General features: G+C 26.4%; 1 protein-coding gene across 1 annotated transcript in view; it reads left to right on the top strand.

The window, feature by feature from the left end:
• The first annotated feature begins 1,422 nt into the window (after window positions 1-1,422).
• The window catches only part of LOC107167476 (uncharacterized), a 42,850-nt gene continuing 20,101 nt past the window's right edge, over window positions 1,423-24,171 (top strand). The window contains exon 1 of the mRNA XM_015516526.2: window positions 1,423-1,610. The gene's annotated coding sequence lies outside the window, so the exon portion shown is untranslated. The remainder of the gene's footprint in view (window positions 1,611-24,171) is intronic.

The following is a 24,171-nucleotide window of genomic DNA, read 5'->3' as shown; positions in this document are numbered from 1 at the left end:
TTTGGTTAGTCTTATTGCACAGGCATCATCGGAATCACGTCCTCTCCATACACCAAACTGTGCGCAACGTAATAAATAGGTAATATTTTAGGCGTAGGCCAGACTACTCCGGCCGTGGAGCTCATAGGGCAATCTTGTAAAACATAATTTTTTTTTATATACATATATGAAATGTACAACCTATTCTTATCAATAACAATAAACAAATTTTCACAGATTAATTTACATGACTATTTTGAGGGAAGAAGCAGTGACACTACCTATTTTGAGTTTTTATATTTTTTTATTCTTTTGTAAAATATAATAAAATCAAAAAGTATTCAAATATTCTAAAAACAAGTGTAAAAAACAAAAGTATTTTTAAAAAAAATTATAAATACCTTCAAATATTCATCTAAATCATTTAATAAACCAACTGAACAGAATTTTTTTGAATTTTCATAAGTCTTAAATCATCTTCATAAGGCATTTTACTCCATATTATTTGGAGTTAGTAACTAGGTATTAATAATTATTACTCATATTATATTTTCTCGGTCTAAGTATTTGAATTGTTAATTGGGTATATAAGTCAAATAAAAAATATATTATTATATATCTACGGGCTACAAACTACTACGACTATTTTCATTTTTTTTTTTTTTTTTTTAATTTACGTAGTTAAATTCAAATTTAGAAAATATGCACACACTAAAAAGAAAAAGTATTTGAATAGTACCTATAGTAGTTATTTGATTTTAAGTACAGATATTTTGAGAAAGTATTTGAAATACTTTGTGCAGGTACTTGTTTCAAAGATATTTAAGATACGTATTTGAGAACTTTAAAAGTATTTGAATAGTACTTGAAATTAGGAGTGGTCGTATGCGACATAATTTTATATGTAGGTAACAGGTATAGTATATACACATTTTGTCGGCGGGTCATTAATCGAGAAGTTGGTATATATAGCGCGGTTCTGGTCACCACGGTGGCCGTTGAAAAATTCGACACAAGCCGTTTAAAAATTTGCAAGATTTTCGACGGTGCTTGCGACCGGAATGATTATAATTTTCAATCCCCATATATTATTATTCTTACTATTATACCTACTGGTTAAAGTTAACGGATTTTCGACTATCGGTCCATTTATACATATTATCATATATGGTAAAGGCCATTTCCCTAGCACGATAAAACTGATCAAATGTAGGTATACACCTATTATAGTATTGTATATAATAGCATAAAAGGAAGGTTCTGCTAGCGTCTGCACACGGCTGCGTAACAACGTTATTATGCAGACGGACATAGACGGACGGACAGACGGCGTCCACCGCCGCCGGACGAATATTGCAATTGCACACAGCGGCCGCCGCCTCTTAACCGCATGGCGTGAGTGCGCCGTGCCAGGCGCGTGTCACGCGGTAAACCGCTCAGTCCGATTCGCCGCAGTCCGTTACAATATCACGTCTGGACAATAGCTCCTCGCCGGTCGCCAATACGATCCACGCTACTTAAAAAAAAAGCACAATATCGTCGCCGTCGTTTTTCCCGAGCGCGCGCGCACACACACACCCAAGACCGCCCACACACATTGTATACACAGGGCTTGAGACTTGATACTTGCGGTAAGTGTGGCCGCCGAACCATTTCGGAATTAATATCGTGTTTTTTGGTTCTTTGTGTATTTTATATATAATATTATGTTTGGTTGGGTCAAATTATGTTATTATTATTATTTTTGTAACGAAAATAACTGCAGCGGAGTCCGTGCAAAGAGTTCTACAATATTATAATAGTATCTATATACATAGGGGTTTGAGGTTGAGATCAGTATATACCTGTATTATTATGTATACAGTCCAATTATTAATACATAACAACGTCGTAATATCTCAAACCACTATTGTATCCCTCTTTTCACGCGGCACTAAATATTTTATAACATATACCTATACCTATGCGTCAAGTTATATCACGTTGGGTTCCATCACCGGTTGGCCTTATTGTGTTATCCCAACAAAGATTGAAAATATTTTAAACAAAAAAAAGGACAAGTATTATAATTAATTTCATCCTTATGCTTGTTAATTAGACCATTTGTCGACTTATTACCTTTATCGCAATCTATATTAATCTTACTTTCAATGGTTTTTGGTAACAAAATGCATATGGATAATACTATTGTATTGTATAAATAATTTCTTCAAACATTGAAAAAGAATAACCTAAGTTCAGATACCTCTGTGCCCTGTGCAGTTTTTTCGATACACCAGAATCTTATATGCGGGCGCGTATTGTCATATTTCACATTAAAATATTTTCATGTATTTTGGATTCATAATTATGTTACGTTACTGTCAAATGGACTAGGTACTGAAGATGAAAACCATCACACACGTCTCACAAATATTAACTACTGTAATTTATTTCTTATTATATTTTCCTCAAGTCGCTTTTTCGGATAGGTAAGCGTTAATAGTTGCATGTGGTTATATAATATAACAATCATAGATTGGAATCTATTGATTGTTAATTGAAGAGTCATTTTTGATTTTTTCAATAATGTACCTATGCATTATTCATAAGAAAAAATTATTTACGATAACCAAGTTAGAAGGTTTTTGAAAAATATTTCTACAAGTATTATTTTCTTGTACTAAAATGTATGATTATCCAAGTAATACATTGTAATAAGAAACGATGAGATATCATTTATCATATTATAAATATTACAGTACGGCGTGTGAGTGTTTGAAAATAATAAGTAATAACAACAAACATTTAGGTAATATGATGTATTCATATAATATAGTATATATAGTATTATATACACTACTACTACAGGATCAGGTTATGTTTCGTAACGTGATACATTGCAGTTATTTCAAAATTAATTTAATAAAAAGCATATACGCATAAGCTCGAATTATATACGACTATCCAGTTATCAAATCTCAAAATTATGTTGAAGATGTTTAATTTTGTGTTTATATAGTTTAATAAGCAAAATGCAAACACCTATATATACAGTACTCGCTAGATACTTATACTTATTAGAGCTACACTATATATTACAAGACTTACAACTATTTACTATTTTAGCCTTATTTTATTTAGTACACATCAACCCCAAGACACGTAGTCTATTGAATATTGTGCTTTTGTTTGGTTTAGATTTTCGTATAACCAATAACTTTATTTTATTATTGTGATTTGACTTTTGATTAATACCTACTAATAGAAAAAGTACTCATTCGTTTCGTAAATTATAATTTGACATATTGTCTGTATCCTAATCGCTATTATACAATATTTTTTATTAGTATATTATAAGTAGTTTGTTTTACCATATAAATGTATTATAAGCACCTATAGGACTGTACATCATATTAAAAAGTAGATTATAAGCCCGAGATAGTGAACCTACACATTTCTTTATTTTCATGTTTGAATAATTGTATAGAAAGTCATGATCATATTCTCATATTATCTATCCCATATTCTCATATGTAAAATTGTGTTCTAAAACTGTAAAATAACACTTATAATAATTAAGGTTAAACAATTTTAAGGATACAGTATTTACATATTATATACATAAGAACAGATTATAAACTATTTATAACATTGGTTTTAATTAAAAAAGTCATCGTGTGACTTATTGTATCTGGATAGAGAGCTTCTGAAATAATACCCCAGCTTCTTGTTTGTCCGTTTCATAGAAACAGAATCCGGATACAATGTGTTTGATTGATATAAGTGTACCGCAACTGGCGCATATGGATGGGTCTTCTTGCTTCATCAAGTACTAGTGTGTTAGCAACGTGTGTTCTATAATATAAATCTCCCTGTTGCATTTTTCGCAAATTTAATGGGGTGGTCAAATATATTATGCATTTTAATAGGTACGTTGTACAAAGTATAAAAATTATAGTATTTTTATCGAATGGTCTAATTACTTCTTAATCATGTCATAATGCATTATAATACTTATTTAATAATTTTGTACAGTTATTAATTATGACTAAATTAAGGACACATAATTAATTATAGAAAATATTTATGATTATGATTTTTAACTTATATGTTATAATATTGTATTACAATATGCCCACGAAACCAATTTTAAATATCAAAAAATAAAAACACTATACATAAATATTACATGCGATAGACTGGCCTAATTTTTAATTTATATGTACATTTTATTATACAAGCAATTGCATTGTTAGGTTTCATAAACATTATATGATTGACATGGAATAACTTCTTTTTTTTAAGAATTATAAAATATATAGCCTACGGGTACATGTCTACATATAATGCAATTACGGAACGATAAGTATGTCATCTCTTTAGGGGTATAATGATATAGTTTTATTTCATTAAAAAATATCTTGTCATTCGCTGTAATATTTGAGTCCAATTAGATTATTCAAATGTTATTTAACTTAATACCATATTATTATTTATATTACATATTTCTTGTTTAAAAGATGTATCTCATGCCTTATGTTGGACGCTGCAATACAACATCTTCTATATGTACGAACAGCCAATATAAGTTATGTTTACTTTATTACGCCAACTAATATACTAGGAGCTATAGGAACTAAAAATGAAACCTCAAAACATGTTTGAAAATACAGAATAATGTACGAAATTCCAGATTCTGATTTCGAAATTTTGAAGAAAAAATTGCTTATAATACGTATACATTTATTAATCTTATAATATAATATATTATAATGAAATATATATGCTACGTAAACGTTTTTAGCGTGTATAATTTAAATAATGTTTTGGTTTATATAATTTATTTTATTATATTTTACTCTTTCATATAGTTGTTGTAGAAGGTTATACAATTTTTGGTTGATAATTTATGTTGTCAAAATAATGAATAAGTAAAACATTTTCAAATGAAAATTTATTTACGATATTATATAGTTAGTTGTATAACATTACATACAATGGTATATTTATAACAAATAACGATGGACGACTTTCATCAAATCGTTTATGAATTATATAAGATATTCTTAAAAATTTTATGCACGATTTAAAAGAGCGTGTTTATTATCCAAAATATTATTTCTCAATCATTAAATAATATTAAGTAAATAAACTTTGAATAGTCATTTGTTTATTTATATTATATTATATATTATGTTCATTTTACAAAGGGCTTCATTGTAATAATATAATTAATTAAATAACACGGATATATCTATGCTATTATTATACACTACGAAATATAAAAAATAATATAAAATACGGAGTATATGGATTTATTTCATTTCTATGATTGTATGTATATAGGACATAGGTACCTAAATTTTAAACATATATTTCCCTATACAGTAAAAAAAATTTTACCCAACCTGTATAAGTATAATTAAAATTGATACACGCGATTTATGAACTCGTTTAGACCTCCGTGTAAAATTATTATCTTATATTATAATTGTGTGTGAATACTTTTTATGGCAATAGACATCATCACTGATTCTTATTAAGTAAAAATCCCTTGACCTCGGTCTAGGTTTATGTACTGAATGACCATAATATTATGTGTTATCAGTGGTCCAAATCATCCATATTCCCTTGTTTTCCCTTGACGTTCGTCACTGGCAGTAAGCTTAGTAAACGTGTGTAATTTAGTTTAACATCAATACCTTGAGTACAGAGGTCTTGAAAACCTTGTGCTAACAGACGCGGTATTAGTATAATTTATTTGACACCCGAGTAATTAATCCGTAATAATAATTTTGTTAAATAATAATTATTATTATTATTGTCTTTATCAAATAAACACAATAAAATATAAAAACCACGTAATAATATGCACCGAACATTATTTTTCTCTTTGATTGTTTTTTTTTTTTAACCTAAGATTTCATTATAATTTAAAAACCACGTTATAAATGTATAATAAATCAGTGAAAGCCTGGCTAATGTCCAAGGGAGACAGATTATAAACGAGGCAGTTGGGGTTCTTGCAGTAATTTTTTTTCGTGTGCTTGTAATTTTATTAATAGTATATTACACAGATAAGGCTTTAGTCGTCATTTAGTTGAAATTTCAGTTAAATATTTGAAAGAGTATCAACTACAATTCTTGTTGGTATAAAATTGTTGATAATCGAACATTAAATAGTTAAAAATGAAATTACACTCGCAATCAGTTTAAAAATAACCAATAATTATTAATGATACAATAAGTTATCTCATCAATCGACAATCAGTATTAATTCACTTATATTTATGACGTAAAATATAATTAAATATAATTATATATGACACAACCCATTTAATAATATCGTCGTATGTTTAAACTATTATACAATATAATATACTTTCATATAGTTTCATGTTATATTTTCTATTATTTTATGTCAGTAACACTTTATAATAAAAAAAAAATTCATATAGTTTCATCTACAGATGACTTGCAAGTATAATTTATAAATAATTTAAGATAGGTATACTCTGCCTAATGTAATTAACTTTTAACTTTTTATTAACTACAAGTATACAGAAGATAAATACATTTTTTAACATTAAGGATAACAGATAACAAATTATATAATTATTTAATACCTAATAATAAAATAGGCAGTATTAAAACAATAATTCACTTTAGAGTTACACTCTAATAAAAATTAAGATAAACTACGCATTTCATGTGTATTTTTTTTACTTACTTTTATTTATAAAAGTATATTTTTTTATCATCATCATTGGAGAACGTTTAAGCCGACGAAAAGTAGACTTGTTATATTTCATATTATATTCTTAATAAAAAACCTTATTCAGATTACGTAGGCACCTTAAATAAATAAAGAAGTATTTATTCATATCATCTTAACGTGCAATTTTCCCACATTGTTATATGTAATGATATATTGTATAGAAATTTGAAAATGTAGCGTTATCCTCTATTGTGGAACAATCGATATCGGGTCAAGTGTCCATGTTAATCGCGCTTTAAATCATACAACTATTGTCATTTATTTGCAATTCACTAAAAAATTATCAGTTCGTTCTGTCGTATTCTTTTATATTTCATACGACGATCCGCTTCAAAACTTCAAAAGCATTTTAAGACAATACACACTATCGTTCAAAAGAGTACATAATACTTGAAAAAAATAATCATCGCTTTAGATGATCACGATAAGACTCCTTCCAATCCAGCCTTCCAGCCATAACATTAAGACTATATTTTGAGTGATTCACGAATTATATTATATTGTAATGAACCCAGCTTGTCTATCGTGACTTGTTCACCGTTGTACATCCCAAACTAATCGTTTCCTATTTAATAATCATTTCTCCGCGTGTCTGTGTTGTCTGTAACTCGGATAAACATCTTGAGCAGAACACATGACCGTATAGTCTTATACAAGTAACCATTAACAGTATGTTTTCCAAGAGAAATGTGAGTACAAAATAGTGAGTTCTTCCAACTGTAGGCACATTACAGATACTAACCACATGGATAGAAGACAATTTAGTAGAGTGAGCATAGTGCCTGTCGAGCGGGGGCGTTGGTTAGCTTGTTGTCGGAAGTTTATTTTAAAACCTGATTATTGCGTAAACATTACATTGCTTTCAAACTACTTACTAAATTTAACTAGATAAGCATATTATACGAATGTACCATTATGTACCTAATGAATATATATACTCGCATTATGCTTCAAACGATTATTTATTTATTGTACCTACGTAATAAAATTAAAGACAGTTCTTAAAATCAATTTAAAAATCTTATGGTAAACGGAAAAGTTTTATTTTGTTGATATACAGAAAATAGATTATTTTGTGTACTTATTTAGGTTTAACAATTTAATTAGATTTCCACATTTTCGTGTTACAGTTACACTAAACTTATTCAGTAATATAAATTACCGCACGCAGATTTAGCCACTAAAATCTAAAAGTTGTGCAGTGTTCATAATTTAATGAACAACAATGTTAACAATTATTTTCGTAAATAAATAACAAACAAAACCAGACGGTTTATAACATTATTGTACTGTATTGTGTGTGTTATTATAATACTATTATATTATAATAGTGATTATTATTAAAACATATTAAACTTATGTCAAACATTTAATCAGTTTATACAAAAAAAATATTGTTATTAAATTCCATTCATATACCTAATGATATACCTATCTGCGTGTTAGTAATTACTGATAAAATGTAATGTTAGCAACTCAAATAATTATGAAATATATTTAGGCGTAAAATATATTTTAGTAATTAAAATAAAGTAAATATTGAACAAGATATACTTTATTCTATTTATTCCATTGATAAGAATTATATAATTCAATATTTATTTATTTATAGATGGCAATGAATTAAAACAATATTATATCTCGTCTGTGGATTAAATTCTTAATGTTTTGAATTAATTTGTATTTTTACATGCCAAGTGCCAACTAACTATATTACCTTATATTATATTTTTTATCAAAGTTTTTATTTTATTGCTTAACATTTTGCTGGTTGATGACATTCAAATTATAAGAGCAAACTAAATTGTGCGTTCTTATAAAGTTAGGTATTCAAATATTATAGTATGTCGAAATTGCGTGAAGACGGTTAAAAAAACCATCCGAATTAAGCTCAAATTTTTTAATAATTAATAATTATAAATACATAAATTCCTTTTTTTTAATTATTAACAATGATTAAATTTTCATAAGATATAATATGATGAGCATAATGATACTTGTAATGAAAAAATTATATGATTATGAATATTTTAATACATATATTAAGTGTAGGTACCTAATGTAAGTAAATGATATAAGTACTTTAATTCTAAACTAAACTGTAATAGTAAACTCTTGCACGCTAATATTTCGATGACTCGAACCACGTATTTTCATAGGTACTTATCACTGAACCTATCTAGATGAAGTGTCATTTACAAAACTTTCTTTCCCATACCTTTTTTCGTTTTCAAAATATCAATAAATGTTTAAAATGTAATTAAAGGACAAGGCCACCACCTGTACCTACCTCAACAGATATAATTTAACCATTTACTTAAGTTTATAAGTTAATAACTACACAGAAACAAGATCAAAACTGATTTAAATGTTATAAGTTTTCAACTAGGTTATGACAAAATGTAACTGATTTTTTTTTTATACATAACTAGTTTAGACGCCTTCATTCAACAATTAGTAAACTCCTCTAAAATACAATTCAAATTGATTATATTTAAATATTAAATATTGAAAAACATCAAATATTTTTTTTTTTTTTTTTTATTGGTCTTTATAGCTTTGGCGACATGGGCCATTAGCTTTATACATAATTTACATTATACTATTACTTAAAACATACATGTTTTAGGTGAAAATTTAATTACAATAATAAGGACTGTTGACTATATTTATTCTACTTAAATGTATTTATCTATTTTGGTTGTCCTGAGGAATGACAAGATTTTTTCGGGTTGACATTCGGGTCCGATTAATTCGTATAAGTTGGTTGGTATATTTAGTTTTTCTCTTTCTTCTTCATTTGATCGGCATTCTGTCATCAAGTGTTTAACTGAGAGGGTTACTCCGCATGTGGTGCATTTTGATGGTGGTTGGTTCTTCATGAGGTGTCCATGTGTGAGGTGGGTGTGGCCGATTCGGAGTCGGTTTATAATTATTTCGGTTTTTCTTGAAATTTTGTATTGCGGCCAGGGATTTATGTTATGTTTTATTTCCCGTAATTTGTTGTTTTAGTTTGACCAATGATTTTGCCTCAAATATTTTTGTATAACAGGATATATCAATAATTTATTACGTATAACTTAAGACCACCACTTCGTAAACTTTTAACTCAAAGTAGGTATATTAATTATTGCCGATTCCGTCAAAATAAATCAATTTCGTTATTTTAAATATAATATAATAATGGATATTTTGTGCATGTTAAAATTTTTAGGTTTTCCAATGATTGTTAAGCTTTGTGTTTTGATTTTTAGATTGAAATGTATTTTAAAAAATTGAACACTCCCCTGGAATTATATGATTACGTTTTATTTGAGTATTAAGATACAAACTGATTAATAAAATTACATTTTAAAGTGTTTTGTATGTTCTGTATAATATCAATGAATTACTGAAAAAGTTAAAAACGATCAATAATTCCTAATTATTAATTAAAAATTATAATAACTAATGTATAAACTGAGAATAATTAACGATTTATAAGAACTTTAATTTCATCCACTATAAAAGTTACTTCTTTATTGTTTCGTATAAAGCTTGTTTTTGAGTTTTTCCATTCTTATTAAATTTTCCACCTATAATATGAAATATTTTTTTTATAAATAACAATTCCGTAGTTTATGTACTTTAATTTTATATTTTTAGTTTTATATTATTTAATTATCCTGTTCGTTTTTTATATTGATTTGTTAATATTTTGATGTGTTGTAATCGTTGAGCTATATTATTAATTAATAAAAGTTAATAAAAAAACAAAAAGAAAGATGATATCAATTCCACAGTTATTAGTTATTTTATAATAAATTATTTCTTAAAAGTGTAATATCTGATGTATGTGATTAATATTTAGAAACACACGTTATACCAATACGAGACAGTTAAACAATTTAAAATATAATCTAAACGTTACACATTTTAAAGTATTTATAAAAATGTATGAAATAATTGATACTTATCCTAACAAAATTACTATAAAAACCTATTATTCATTATACGATATTTTTATATGAAATAATGATTTTTTAACCATATATATTTAATGTTAAGAATAAAAACTATGTCCATTTTTTCTATTTAAAACCCTATTATCAAGTTATTATGGCATTTTACAAACTTTTACGAATTTCTAGCTGTTTCCCAAAAAAATTGATTATATTATGCATACGTATAGATGCAACATGGTATCCATATAAAATATAAATTAATTAACCATAAATACTAAACGTTAATGCTTATCGATATAACAACTGTTTACTTTAATCTAATTCATATTATATTATGTATTTATGTATATTAATGTGCATTAATTATTTCATCGTTACAATTTTATAAGACGTGTATAATATATATGTACCTATATATTATAAACATTATAATAACAAGTTTATTTCAATTTTTTACAAGGTTATAAATCTAACCACAAAAAAAAAACTAAATATATCTCAATATTAATTTTGTTGATTTCGGAATTCAACTTTTCAAAAGCTATAGATGATGTCTTTCGATGTCCGCCACCATTGTTCACGATTATACGAACTAAACCGTCAGAATATAATTCCTCATATTGAATAGATTCTCAACTATGAGCCGTTTCCTTGATATTTGAATGCCGTATGAAACCGAACCCATATTATATCCTACACAATAATCTCCAATGAGCCTCATTGTTCTGGTGCATAACAGCATTAGCATCCAGTGTATCGAAAAATCCTCATGGTTTTAAGTATCAGAGGTACAGAGGTTGTACCTATAGTTAAATATTCTCAAACCGTTGAACCACTCCGCCACTTCATAACATACGTTACAGAGTATTAAAAAATAAAAACCTTATTTTCGTGTCATATATGCGTAGATAATCATTATAATTGTTTTTTGATATTAATTCAATCAATTGTTAACCTTAAAATTCATATACTGTACTACAATATATTCTGTTCGTTAGGTACCTACGCTTTGTTCTATTTTATAAAATGCGATATCTAAAAAAAAATGTACAATTGTATTATGATTATAAGACTTCTATACATTTCTGGTACGTACATAAAAAGACATTTTATTTTATAATTTTAAAACATGGACAACTATTTAGATTATTTTTAATTTATTTATATAATTTAAAACTAATATTCTTAAACAAGGTTATAAGTACTTAAAATAATAATGGTGATTATAATTTCATCCGTGTAGAAAAACTATATTATATTATATTCTTCAGTAGTTACATCAAAACATTACGACTTCGTATTATAATTAATTGTAGTTGCCTATTATATTGCAGGTTCGTTTTTAATTATATTTCTATTTTACTATATTTCAGATATTCATAAATCTACCAACTTAGTATATAACGTTCTACACTTTATTTTACACCTAATAGTTTGTTTACATCATACAGTTGAAATGCAATTTAACTCTGTTTTGAACAGTTTATTTGAACACATATTTTACCTAATAGAGTAATAATAGGAACACTAAACACATTTGCAGCTAAACAATAGGAAAATGTTAAAAATGAAAAACGTATGCTATTAAAATGGGCGTCAATGAAAATATAATTATCTAACGGAATCCCCTTATGTGCGTACTTCCATTGTACAAATTATATAAAATGGTCTTCAATTATACTATGTGCAAAAAAACGAAGATAGACATATCACAATATTGTCTGAATATACGTATTCTATACACGCATGAGTAGAATAATTCATATAAGATTTTGCAATATTATGGTTACGATATCTTACATTTAAATACGCATACAAACGATGATTCCGAGACTGTCAACCATATTATTCCTATCCACTAGATAATGCAACACGCATAACACTGGGCACGAGAGAATAACGGTTTGCAGTTGGCTCAATAACGTGTGTTTGCGTGTTAATTTTATCACAAATCATTGTGTGGTCGAATGCCAGTCACAAAATATGAAAATATGCAGTCACATGGAAGCACACTAGAATTGAATAGTCACTATAAAATTATGATTATAGATACCCACTTACACCATTCCCTAGAGAAGAATCGTTTGTTTACATTTAGTAAGATTGGCAAACTGACTTTTAATAGCATGTAATATGCTAAGACATTTTAATCTTAATCAATAAAAAAATAAAAAGTAAGATTGGTAAATGATTTTTGTATTCATGGCGATGGAATTAAAACAATATTACATATTTACAAGAAATATATTTTGTAATTTCTGTACAAAACTACTATTGAGTAATATACAAACCTTTTTTTCAGATTTTAGTACAAGGGTTGAAGGATTCTTTTCAAGAAATCAAATATAGTAATCCTTATAAATCATTATTAAAAGATATTGTATCTAACAATATTATATGAATAGGCCCACACTACATTCATGACCTAGAGTACAACACTGTTCCTTAACAATTAAAAGCCAAGGTTTTGGATAATGGATATTATATTTTTTCTAGTTTTAATTATTCATTATTTTGATGTGAATGTTCTTAAGCCATTATATGTATTCTAAAAATCTCAAATTGTATTTTAATTGGAGCCCATTAGTACTCATTGTTTAACCGACATTGTTTATTCTTTTATTTATACTGTACAAACAAATAATTATACGCCCAAACAAAAATAAACAATTAAAGTTATAATTAATAAGTTCAACTAGATGGCATCGAGAAACTTGGTAAAATGTAACATAATCTATATTCTACCTCAAAAACATTAGGTACACTTTCTGCAATTTGATACCTAATTATACAAACAATATATTATAGACTATAAAATAAAAAAATTCTACTGTCAATAGTTTTTATTTCGTAAGATCTAGATGGAAATATATTTAATTACCTATATATGATCTATAAAACTAGTTATTTTCACGTATTACTATTTAAAGTTTCAAAAATACGACCACGAAGTATTTACCACTAAAGTTTTCGATTTCTAATCCCTTGATGGATATCACTGACTTTGTTAAATGTAAGTTAGTTTTTGTTTCTTTGACTATATATAAATATATAAGAGTCGTCAGTATAGATAAACCATAAAATCAAACGTTATCATCAATTAATTTAACAATAATGGCTATTCACGACGGTACTGCTTCAAATTAAATCGTACAATATTATTATACACAGTCTTATATAGTTTAAATTTTATTGTAGTAACCATATTCATTATTTTAGTTTCTTATATTTAAAATGTGTCAACATATAGCATATTACTTCAAGTCTAATTAAATTTGTTTCGTTATTATTCGTCGAGGGATGCCGCTTCATGCTCATCAGATGTGCGGCATATAGTATTTGACACATTATACTTCATTATTAATATTAATTCACAAAAGGAAAACGAATATAGGTATTATATAAATTATAATATTGAATAATAGAAAAAAAACATAAAATTAAAAAGTACAAACTTTGTGTACCTACTAGGTAACACTATATCTGATATTAATTTGATCTACAAAATTATACAATATTAATAATTTAAGATATAATTATATATATATATATATATATATATATATATATATATATATATATATATCAGTTAAAATAGTTTGTTCTTATTAGTTATAACTGTTAAAAGTGACATTAAATATTGGATAAAATACAGGATATATTTTGTGTGTTATGGTTTTGTAAAAAAATTTAAATTGACAAAAATTCATAATCTAAAATATACAATATTTTTTCTCGGACATTGAATTTAACCATTTGACACACAATTACTTGAGATGGTTTTTTTTTTTTTAATATTTCATCTCGTGAAACCATTTCTTTGCACAAAAGTAATTTTTTTATACTAACTACTGACATTATGTATTACGTAGGTACACATGTTATTATACTCACATAATAGTCGATTAAATGTTATATATAGGTACATTAACCGTACAATTCTTATTTTTGTGAATCTTTTATAGCGTGTTAGCATTTTATTTTATTGTATGTACTTACCTACTTCAATATTATTATTCTAATGTGGTTCAGTTTAAAATATTCATCTTTCAAATTATTTATCAATTATATTGTGATAATATTCACAATGTTGTAACCCAATCAAAATTTTTCAGTAGGTATGTATAAAATATGTAATATGCCACACTAGGGTGACGTATTATACATCAGGTTTTGTAACTGTTTTTCGATCAAAATGACTAGGTAATACAAATAGATTGTACAATTCTATTGTAGGTACTATTGTTTTATGTTTCATATACACTTTTGTGCTATTTAATAAAATAATGACTGTAAAAACACAAAAAAAAAATTTATTTGGGTATATTATGCCAAATTCTACTTTTGAGTTAGTTAAAAACTTTCAAGATCAACTACCCTTCAATAATATAAAATAATAATTTAAAAAATAACAAAACAGCGAGACTATTTAACTTTAATTTCTTATAAAATGCTATTCAAAATAATATAAACAGATAAGTAAGTAATTAGGTAGGTACCTACATACATAATATAAGTATAAAGTAAAGCAAAAGAAGTTATTATTCCAAAAAAAAAAATAATAATTTCAACAGTGTCGAGCATATTTTTGAAAAATGTTAATTTATAAGTTTATAACTATTCCTATTATTAGTTGAATCGTATAAAATGTATGTTCTAAAATTGGTGTAACGATACAGCTTTCTCTCACAATCACGAATTAATAATTGAAAAAATTTAAATGATTTCACACATTCAACCAGTTATGAACATATTTTCATCTTAATAAAGTTACATTGTATCCTGTAAACCTATTATCATTAGTATACATTATATTTTATAAACATACAGGTGTACACTGTGCATCCATAAAGATACAACCATTGCATTATTGCAAATTACTGTTCATTCAGACATAATACTTGGGTTTAGATACATGAACTAACATGAAGCCAAAAACGGATTAGACCATAATATTTTTTTGAACCGTCATTATACCAACGCGCGTGTGTGTTTAAATTACAATTTACATTATATATGTATTTATACATAACTTTCGTAATAATAATATATATCGAATGGTCGTCTGGTGTATTTTAATATGCTATCCTCGTGGAACACAATGTGACATTTATTCAAGAACACTCGTGGGATTGGCAGCCGAAATTAGATAGCTATACCTGTTGTAGAAGAGTATAGAGACTGTGCAAGCCCAATGCCATATTATCAAAAGTTATCATTATTATTACAACAATTTAAATGACAAAAATCGTTGGATGTATAATATAATATTTATGTTTATCACTCAATGTCCTTGTTAAAACTAAATATAATAAAATACGGCCAACATTTTCGAAATGAATGCGTTTTATATATAGGTAATGAATTTAAAACGAACTAAATATTCTTAGAATACTTTTCAACAGATATACTAAATACTGAATAATATTTCAGATAAATGTTTATATACATAAATTAGGTAAATAAATAATAAGTAAACTGACTTACAAGTCTATGGGCTATCGTTACCAACAATTTAATTATCTTCAAAGTTTGTGTAATTTATTACAATTATTCATATTGTAAATTAAATTGATTGCATTATATTATAATTTCTCGATTGAAAATGATTATGAATTTACATTTAATTGGAATATGGAATGGTAAATAGGTATTTTGGTTAAAAATCCTAAACTAAAATAGTAAAATCTCATAACTGTTATTCATAGAAATTATATTTTTATCCCTAAATGATTTTACAAAGATTTTACTTAAGGATACATCGCACAAATTATTCATAAAAAATTGATCTTTGAAGTGGTTCAACGTTCATACTCATAATTTTTACTATATTAGCATGGTTTATCCTTGATTATAGTAGTTATACTAGTTTACAGGACTCATATATTATTAGCAAATTATATATTGCATATGCAAAACAATACCACCGTTATTTAATAGAGTGGAATATTGCAAAAATATACCATCATCTAATAGGTAATTAGAATGGTAAGTATAATATTTGACTGTTTTTTTTAAGCCAGTAATACTATATAATATTATGTTTTCCTAAAAAATAGGATTTATATTTACTGTAAATAATAAGTATTAAATAACCCGACCAAAAATATTAACAAAAAACTATGTGTAATATGGATAATATGCTATAATATGATGTACAAAGTATACTATTAATATTTTCAATACTCTAATTCTAATATTTATGGTGGTATAAAAAAAAGTAGTTGAAATATATTTAACTAGATCGCTACTTACGATTGCTGAAATATCACATACAGGTAGGTATATTTGAACTTTCTCCTCTTAGTTTAGAATTTAGAATTTCAAGGAAGGTAAATGAACAATGATCTATTTACTACTACACGTCATAATCGATATTATGCTACTTTATTCATTTTATAACCTGCAATTAATATTATTTTAGCATTGTATAGGTAAAAAAATAGTGGCGCATGGAGGTATTACATTAATGACAAATTCTATTCAAGATTAAATATAAAGCAAATTTTAAAAATATTTCATAAATACATAACTTATATTATATAGTCAAGTCGTGATAACTCGAACCTCGATAACTCAAAACACTTGACAACTTGAATTTTATTTTATTTTCCTAGAAAATTCTTCCCCTATTAGTTAATTAGATATCTCGAAGCCAATTTTTATCACCCCTCAACTTTGAGTTATCGCAACTCAGCTGTATATAAATACCACAAATTAAGACAAATCCATCAATAAAATAATTTAAAAGATTTAAAAAAAATTTATGAATGTACTATTTTTTATATAAATGTGTCAGAATTATATAGCTTTAACAATGTGATAAATACCCATTTCAATCATAAACAGTACATAACTTATAGTTTAAAATTTTTTTTTTTACATATTTAAATAAACAAACATTGTTCATACAAACATTTTAAATAATCAAAAATTTAAACATACAAAATTAAAATATTTAAACTGAAGATTCAAATAATCATTAAAATATATCTTTACGTAAATATAGAGTTTAAATTTTCAGGAAACAAAAATTTTTAGAAAAGTGACATTACAATAATGCTGTTTGTTAATGGATGTTAAAAACATATAGGCATATTAAGATTACAAATTAAACAACGTAACCAATAGTGCGTTATCTAACAATACATTTGACATCGTATATTGCAAGTCTGGATTCTCTCAACAAAACTCATTATACATAGTATGTCCAACGTGAAACGATAACGATTATGGAGTTTCTGTGCTAGCTAATGCCTAATGGCACATAAATGTTAAATACTTCTTCGTGTTCATCATTTTTTTGTTACATATTACGTATAACCCCTCGGAGCACATAGAATGAAAAATAATAAAATGAAAGTAAGTCGCCGCCGGGTCATGTATATAAATATAAAAGTATATTATTGTTCTTTAGTTCTCGACATAAACTAGATTCTATCGGTGTGAAACTTTGACCGATTTACTGACCAAGAGGAAACAAATGACCAGTCGATTCCATTAATCATCGCATCAATCATTATTCATTTAAGATACAATATATACGATATTTTTTAACATAATATCATGTCCTAGGGCAGTTCTGAGGTTTACGAATTTTTCACAAGACATTAATAATAACGCCACTGCTGTTACTATTGAATCAAAATCACTTTAAATGACATACTAGTACAAACGTACCTATTTTTCAGTCAACAAAAGATTTATTGTGTGATTTTTGGTCGATAAGAAAAGTTTTTGTTATGATTGGTACCTAGTATAATATAATATTTTCAGTGTTGTAAAAGAAAATTCAAATAAAGTATAATCGAAGTTTAAAATGGTATAGATTTCTAATGATAATCTCAAACAATAACGTTTACACATCAATCAAAAATATTTATCTAAATACGTCCAGTATGGCAATATTTATTGAATTTATTATTGCAATATTGAACTAATATGCAAACATCGCTTTCATAAATAATTTTTATTTGACACAGATGCAAAGTACAAAACTAAAGTAGGTATCGACATTTTAGGTTTGTAAGAAAAGTTTTCACTTGTTTGCATCAAATATTTTAGTTTATTATAAGTCAACAAATGGATATTATTATTAAATCAAACCATAACATTATTATTACATTATTTTCCAATCTATTACATTTTAAATGAATATTGTGATATAGAAATTTATTAAAAATTTACAATAAATGTGTAGATACTGAAGGATGAATACTTGTCGTCCTTTATACTGTCTTGTTATTATATCTTGTAGGTACATCATAAATTATTATTATCGTTTGAAACGTAATAAAAATCTGACTTACTTTAACATGATCTACACAATTACACGAAAAACAGTTTGAGTTGACTGAAGACACCAATTAATTTCAATTAAAAGCAATGATTTCTCATGGATCGAAAGTATCTGTCACAAGGATAATTTAAAGCATGATTCGTGGTCATATTATTTTTGCCTGCTCTAAAAAAACAGTCACGTCTATGGACACACCGAAGAACATTTCCGAATAACTAAAACCTATATAGGAGTCACGCAAACACGTAAACAAATTTCAAAATATGGTGATTTCCACAAAACAAAGTTAACGCATCAAAGAAATTCTCGGGATTATCAGTAATTATAATATTTATTTAAACATTAACATATAACATATTATTAATACATTGTATGTCTGTGAAAATGCTTTTTCAATTTAATACAAGTATTAGCATTTTCTTTACCTATTAGGTAAAATATAATTCATATCATAACGATCGATTTAAATTATAAATTATTACGGTAATTACTAATTATAGTAATAGCTGTAACAGTTAAATTATAAATTGTCGAAATATTTAACCTAACTTAGCGATTAAATAAAAATGTATAAGAAACAACTAACAAATCATCCAAACAAATAGCACAAACAAACAAGGTACAAATGCACTTTGGCGTCAATAAATAAATAAATAATATCTGTATATTAGAAATGGGGCAAGATAATATGCGACTATCTCAAATATAAAACGCAAGAATTGCTCAAAAATCATTGCATACCTATTGTGAATATTGATGTACCTACGTTTATCTTACACATTTTTTATATAGGTGCGGTGTATTAGCACAATTATTTATCAGTAATTTATTTTACAAAATGGAAATTGTTTAGTTTTTGAATTCATCAGATACTTATAAACTAAATTTATCATAAAAAAATATATGTAATATTGTATAACGCGCAATGCATTTCATAGTATCGGGTCTCATTGAAATTACATACTAAAGATGGATAATTCATTAATAATTAAATGAATACTTTATTGAATAAAACAAATTAGGACTGATGGTAAATGGTTTTATTTTATTTTATTGCATTTTATATTTTAAATAATTCCTTAATTAAGTAATTCCTTAATTCAATATACAATTTGTTCATACTTTAAGCTGCTTATTATCGATATATATTATAAATTATGATATACTTACTCTACTACTGTATGTACCATAATTCATAATCGGAACAAACCTACCACATCGTTTAATAGTTAATTCTATAAGTCTTTAATATTATTATATGTTATGTTATATTATATTTTGCAATATGGCACGACACTCGTCCTTGAAGAGAAAGTGTCCACTTGCGATTGCCAACCATCTATTGTTTGATTCTCCTCAGTCCTCTTGATCATATTATTTGTATTGTGCTACTCGTGTCAACAATCCATAATCTACAAATTATTGTTTTCTTTACTTTATGATGACTCATGTCACGATTACTAACTTGCACCACCGTTATAAGTATTCTGTCTCTTAAGATCATTTATAAATTATAATATTCAAACAAATGGCATTATAAAAAAATTAAAAATTACGAAAATTTACTACGACGACAATTCACCAAAATTAATTGAAGCCAATATGTAGCATATGAATTCTAAACATTGTATTATTTAGTATACCCATGAATCAATGACTTCACAAAAGTAAATTAATAATACTATTATGTCTTCTATAAGCTGATAAAATAATTTTATAGCGTTATTTATTGCTACTTGATAAATGATAATGGAAATTAACATTTAAATTATATTTCTTTATGCCTTACGAGATTTTTATTTTTGAATGTAGTATAATGATTAATTCATTAATTCAGGTTATTGCCTATTGTCTATATTATATACAATAGACTATAATTTGTAGAAGTTTGTGGTATAACAAAACTAAAATAAAAAATGATAGTGCCTTTCGCTATAAAATAACTTAAAAATGTAGACCTTTGATCAATAACCATGTCACGGTAGTTCAATAACCTATATATTTTCATAAATATATTAAATAGGCACCAAGGGTAACCTATTTTTATTCTTTTTAATCGATTTCAAATGATAGTATTTATTTCACCATTCAAACATTATAAAACCTTTAAACTATTAATTCATTGTCTACATATTTTTTAATTTGTTACTCACAAATTAAAAATTTTTACTACAGCAAGAAACTTAAAAATAGTTAGACAAATACATAATTGTTGTTGTTTTTTTTTCAATCGAAATATACATTTTTAAAAAATTAGTGTTATCCAAAGACTTGTGTTCAATAGTCTTTCTCCTCACCACCATCTAATCAACCATTAAGTTTATGCATACCACATAATATTACAAGTAAAAAAAAAACTCGGAAGTATCAATTAAAAAAGTTATTATTTTACATGAGATTTTAATTTTAAAAATAACGAATTAATATTAAATTGATTAATAGCTTGACGATACGTATATTATGTTGTTGCGGGTATCTACTGTTTTTAAATAATATAACGACTGTTATATTTGTTTGTACCTAGTCTTTTTCCCTATCAGAAAATAATCGAAATTAAATAATATTAATATATACAGCGGCGTTATTGAAATAATCTTGCGAAACCCGTTTCGGGATGGTTCTCTGGCACTGGTCGGTCGGTATTGGCTCGTGCTTATAAGAGTCCAACGGAACAGTCGCCCTAGGCGCAAACAACTTATTCGACTATCCAGTAAGCATAATATTATTGTCACCAGCAACGAGGTGCACGACGATCGAATGTGTTTGCACTAATTTTTTTTAGACGAAAGATTTGTTTATTAAACATAGCCAACAAGATATTACATTGTCATTTAAAAAACCAAAACTTTATGATTTCGAGTTGAATATGGATATTTTAAATTATAGATAACCATATTATTATGAACCCACGTTGTTACGTCGATCCTAGTCCAAATTACATTAGTGAAATGTTTTTACCTTCTAAGAAATCCATTAAAAATTTAAATGGATTTTGTGAGCTATACCTTATAATATATTTTACTATTATTAACAGAATCAAGATCGTATGAATTCGTGTATAAATGTGCAATAAAATAATACTTCATGGTGAAGATCTATGTTACGTAGAGTATTGCACTATCTATTAATATTAATAAATTCCTGGTCTTTTTAGTTAAAATACAAAAAATCATAATATGAATTGAATTTTATGATTTTCATAGGTAATAGGATTTGTAATAAATATTTCATCGGTGTAATTAGGGTGGCTGGGACGATCCAACGCGTAAACGTTTTTAGCCCGTGGCCACAAAAAAGTTCACCAAACTTATGTTTATGCTGATAATCTTGATTCTTTCTTGATCCACTCGATAACAATACTTTCAAAGTCTACTGATTGACAGTGAATCACTAATTAACCATGATCATAGATTGGTATAGGTTCTCCACTTGATTTAATCGTGCCAACGGATATTATAAAAATTTTTACCATACAGATCTATAAATTGAAAATATTAAAAATCGTCGTGGTCTATCATTGTGTATTATCGTGTAATATATTATGGTTGGTCCTTTAGCGTTTGTTATTAACTAATAAATAATAATAATATATCACAAATTAAAATAAATTAATAATAGCACTCTAATCTAACTGGGATTTTTGAAAACTATATAACGATTCTACACGTGTAGAAAGTTAAGCCAACAATCAACTTTTTTAGTTTAATATTGCGATTACATTTTATTCGAATATCGTCTTAAGCAACTGCTTACTATACCTAATATTATATCTATATTTACCCATTAAATACTCATCATCGCTGTCGCTGAAAGCTTGTTAGGCACTTAACAATCTATTTCATGCACGATGCAAAATTACTATCGTTATGTTCTTTAGAAACTGGTTTAAATTATACAATTATAAATAATAACGTTTTTCTGGCCTTTCATTACTTGATGATTATTATTACCTTCCAATTTTTAAGAACCATAATTATACAGTATCTATATTAACAAGTTTTTAGTGAGTATTAGTTAAGATACAATTAATAGAATTTATTATATTTGAAAAAATAAACGAAACAATAATAGCAATCTAAAATACTGTTCATCATTTAGTATGGTTTAAAAATTTTTTATTAATGTTAAGGTTTTTTTTCTGCCACGAAATCATACGCACCTATACCTATCCCATATGTATTTAGTCACGATTCGAAAGTATCATACCCAAAACACGAACGGCTTCTACTGGTAAATAGGTGTACCTACGTTAATTTAAAATATTTTTCAGGACTTTTTTAAATTCTTATTTATATTTACACTTTTCATTTCATTTCTTCGAACAATATCATACAAGCTACTAGCTCTCTTTATATTTAAAATTTACGTCGTTACAGTTTTATCAATCTAGATTTCATAATATTACAATCTTTCTCTCGAGAGTAGTCACGATTCTCTTGATGTAATAAGTAAACGAATTTTGTTCCCATAGTATGGTTTACTCGCTTTCTATTTGACAGACAATATGAAGTCCATCATTAACACGACAAAATACATAGCCAATAAACAATGTATTAGGTATGAATAATTTGCATAGGAAACCGTGCGTAAGCATGTTATGTAGCAAAGTAATGGGACACGTCAAACGCAAAATTTTAATTTGACTGTAAGCCATCCGTGGTTATGTAAAGGTGGTTAAGGTACCTAACTTATCTATAATAAAGTATACTTATAGGTAAAAAGTGTACTTCACTTACGATTCACGCAGAATGTTGAAAAATTATTATACATACTGTTATTATTGTAGACGTCTAATTTATTCGTAAACAGTGAAATCTCAACAACGGTTATAGTTGTATTGTGTGCGAAATACCTCAGTCACAACACAAAATATTATGTATAAAATCGCATTAAAAATAACTCTTCTTTAAAAAAAAAAAAAAAAAACAAAAACATGGCTATTAAAGTTTATTGGTAATTTATTTTTCATTTCGAAGTTATATCAAGCATATATATACAATGTGTATAGCGTATAGGTATAGGTAGGTACATCAATAAAAATGAATAATTCAATAATATCTACTATGATTTTGAACTAGTGATATTATTGCAGTATTAGGTAGGTACTTGTGCGGGAAGCTTGTTAGCACTTAATTAAATATCTTACCTTTAATATCTATATATATATATTATATTATATTATGTATTAA

This window comes from Diuraphis noxia, unplaced genomic scaffold, assembly GCF_037042655.1.
Source record: "Diuraphis noxia isolate RWA-SAM2 unplaced genomic scaffold, SU_Dnox_SAM2 contig0003, whole genome shotgun sequence".
Lineage (NCBI taxonomy): Eukaryota > Metazoa > Arthropoda > Insecta > Hemiptera > Aphididae > Diuraphis > Diuraphis noxia.
This window is presented reverse-complemented; position numbering and strand designations above follow the sequence as displayed.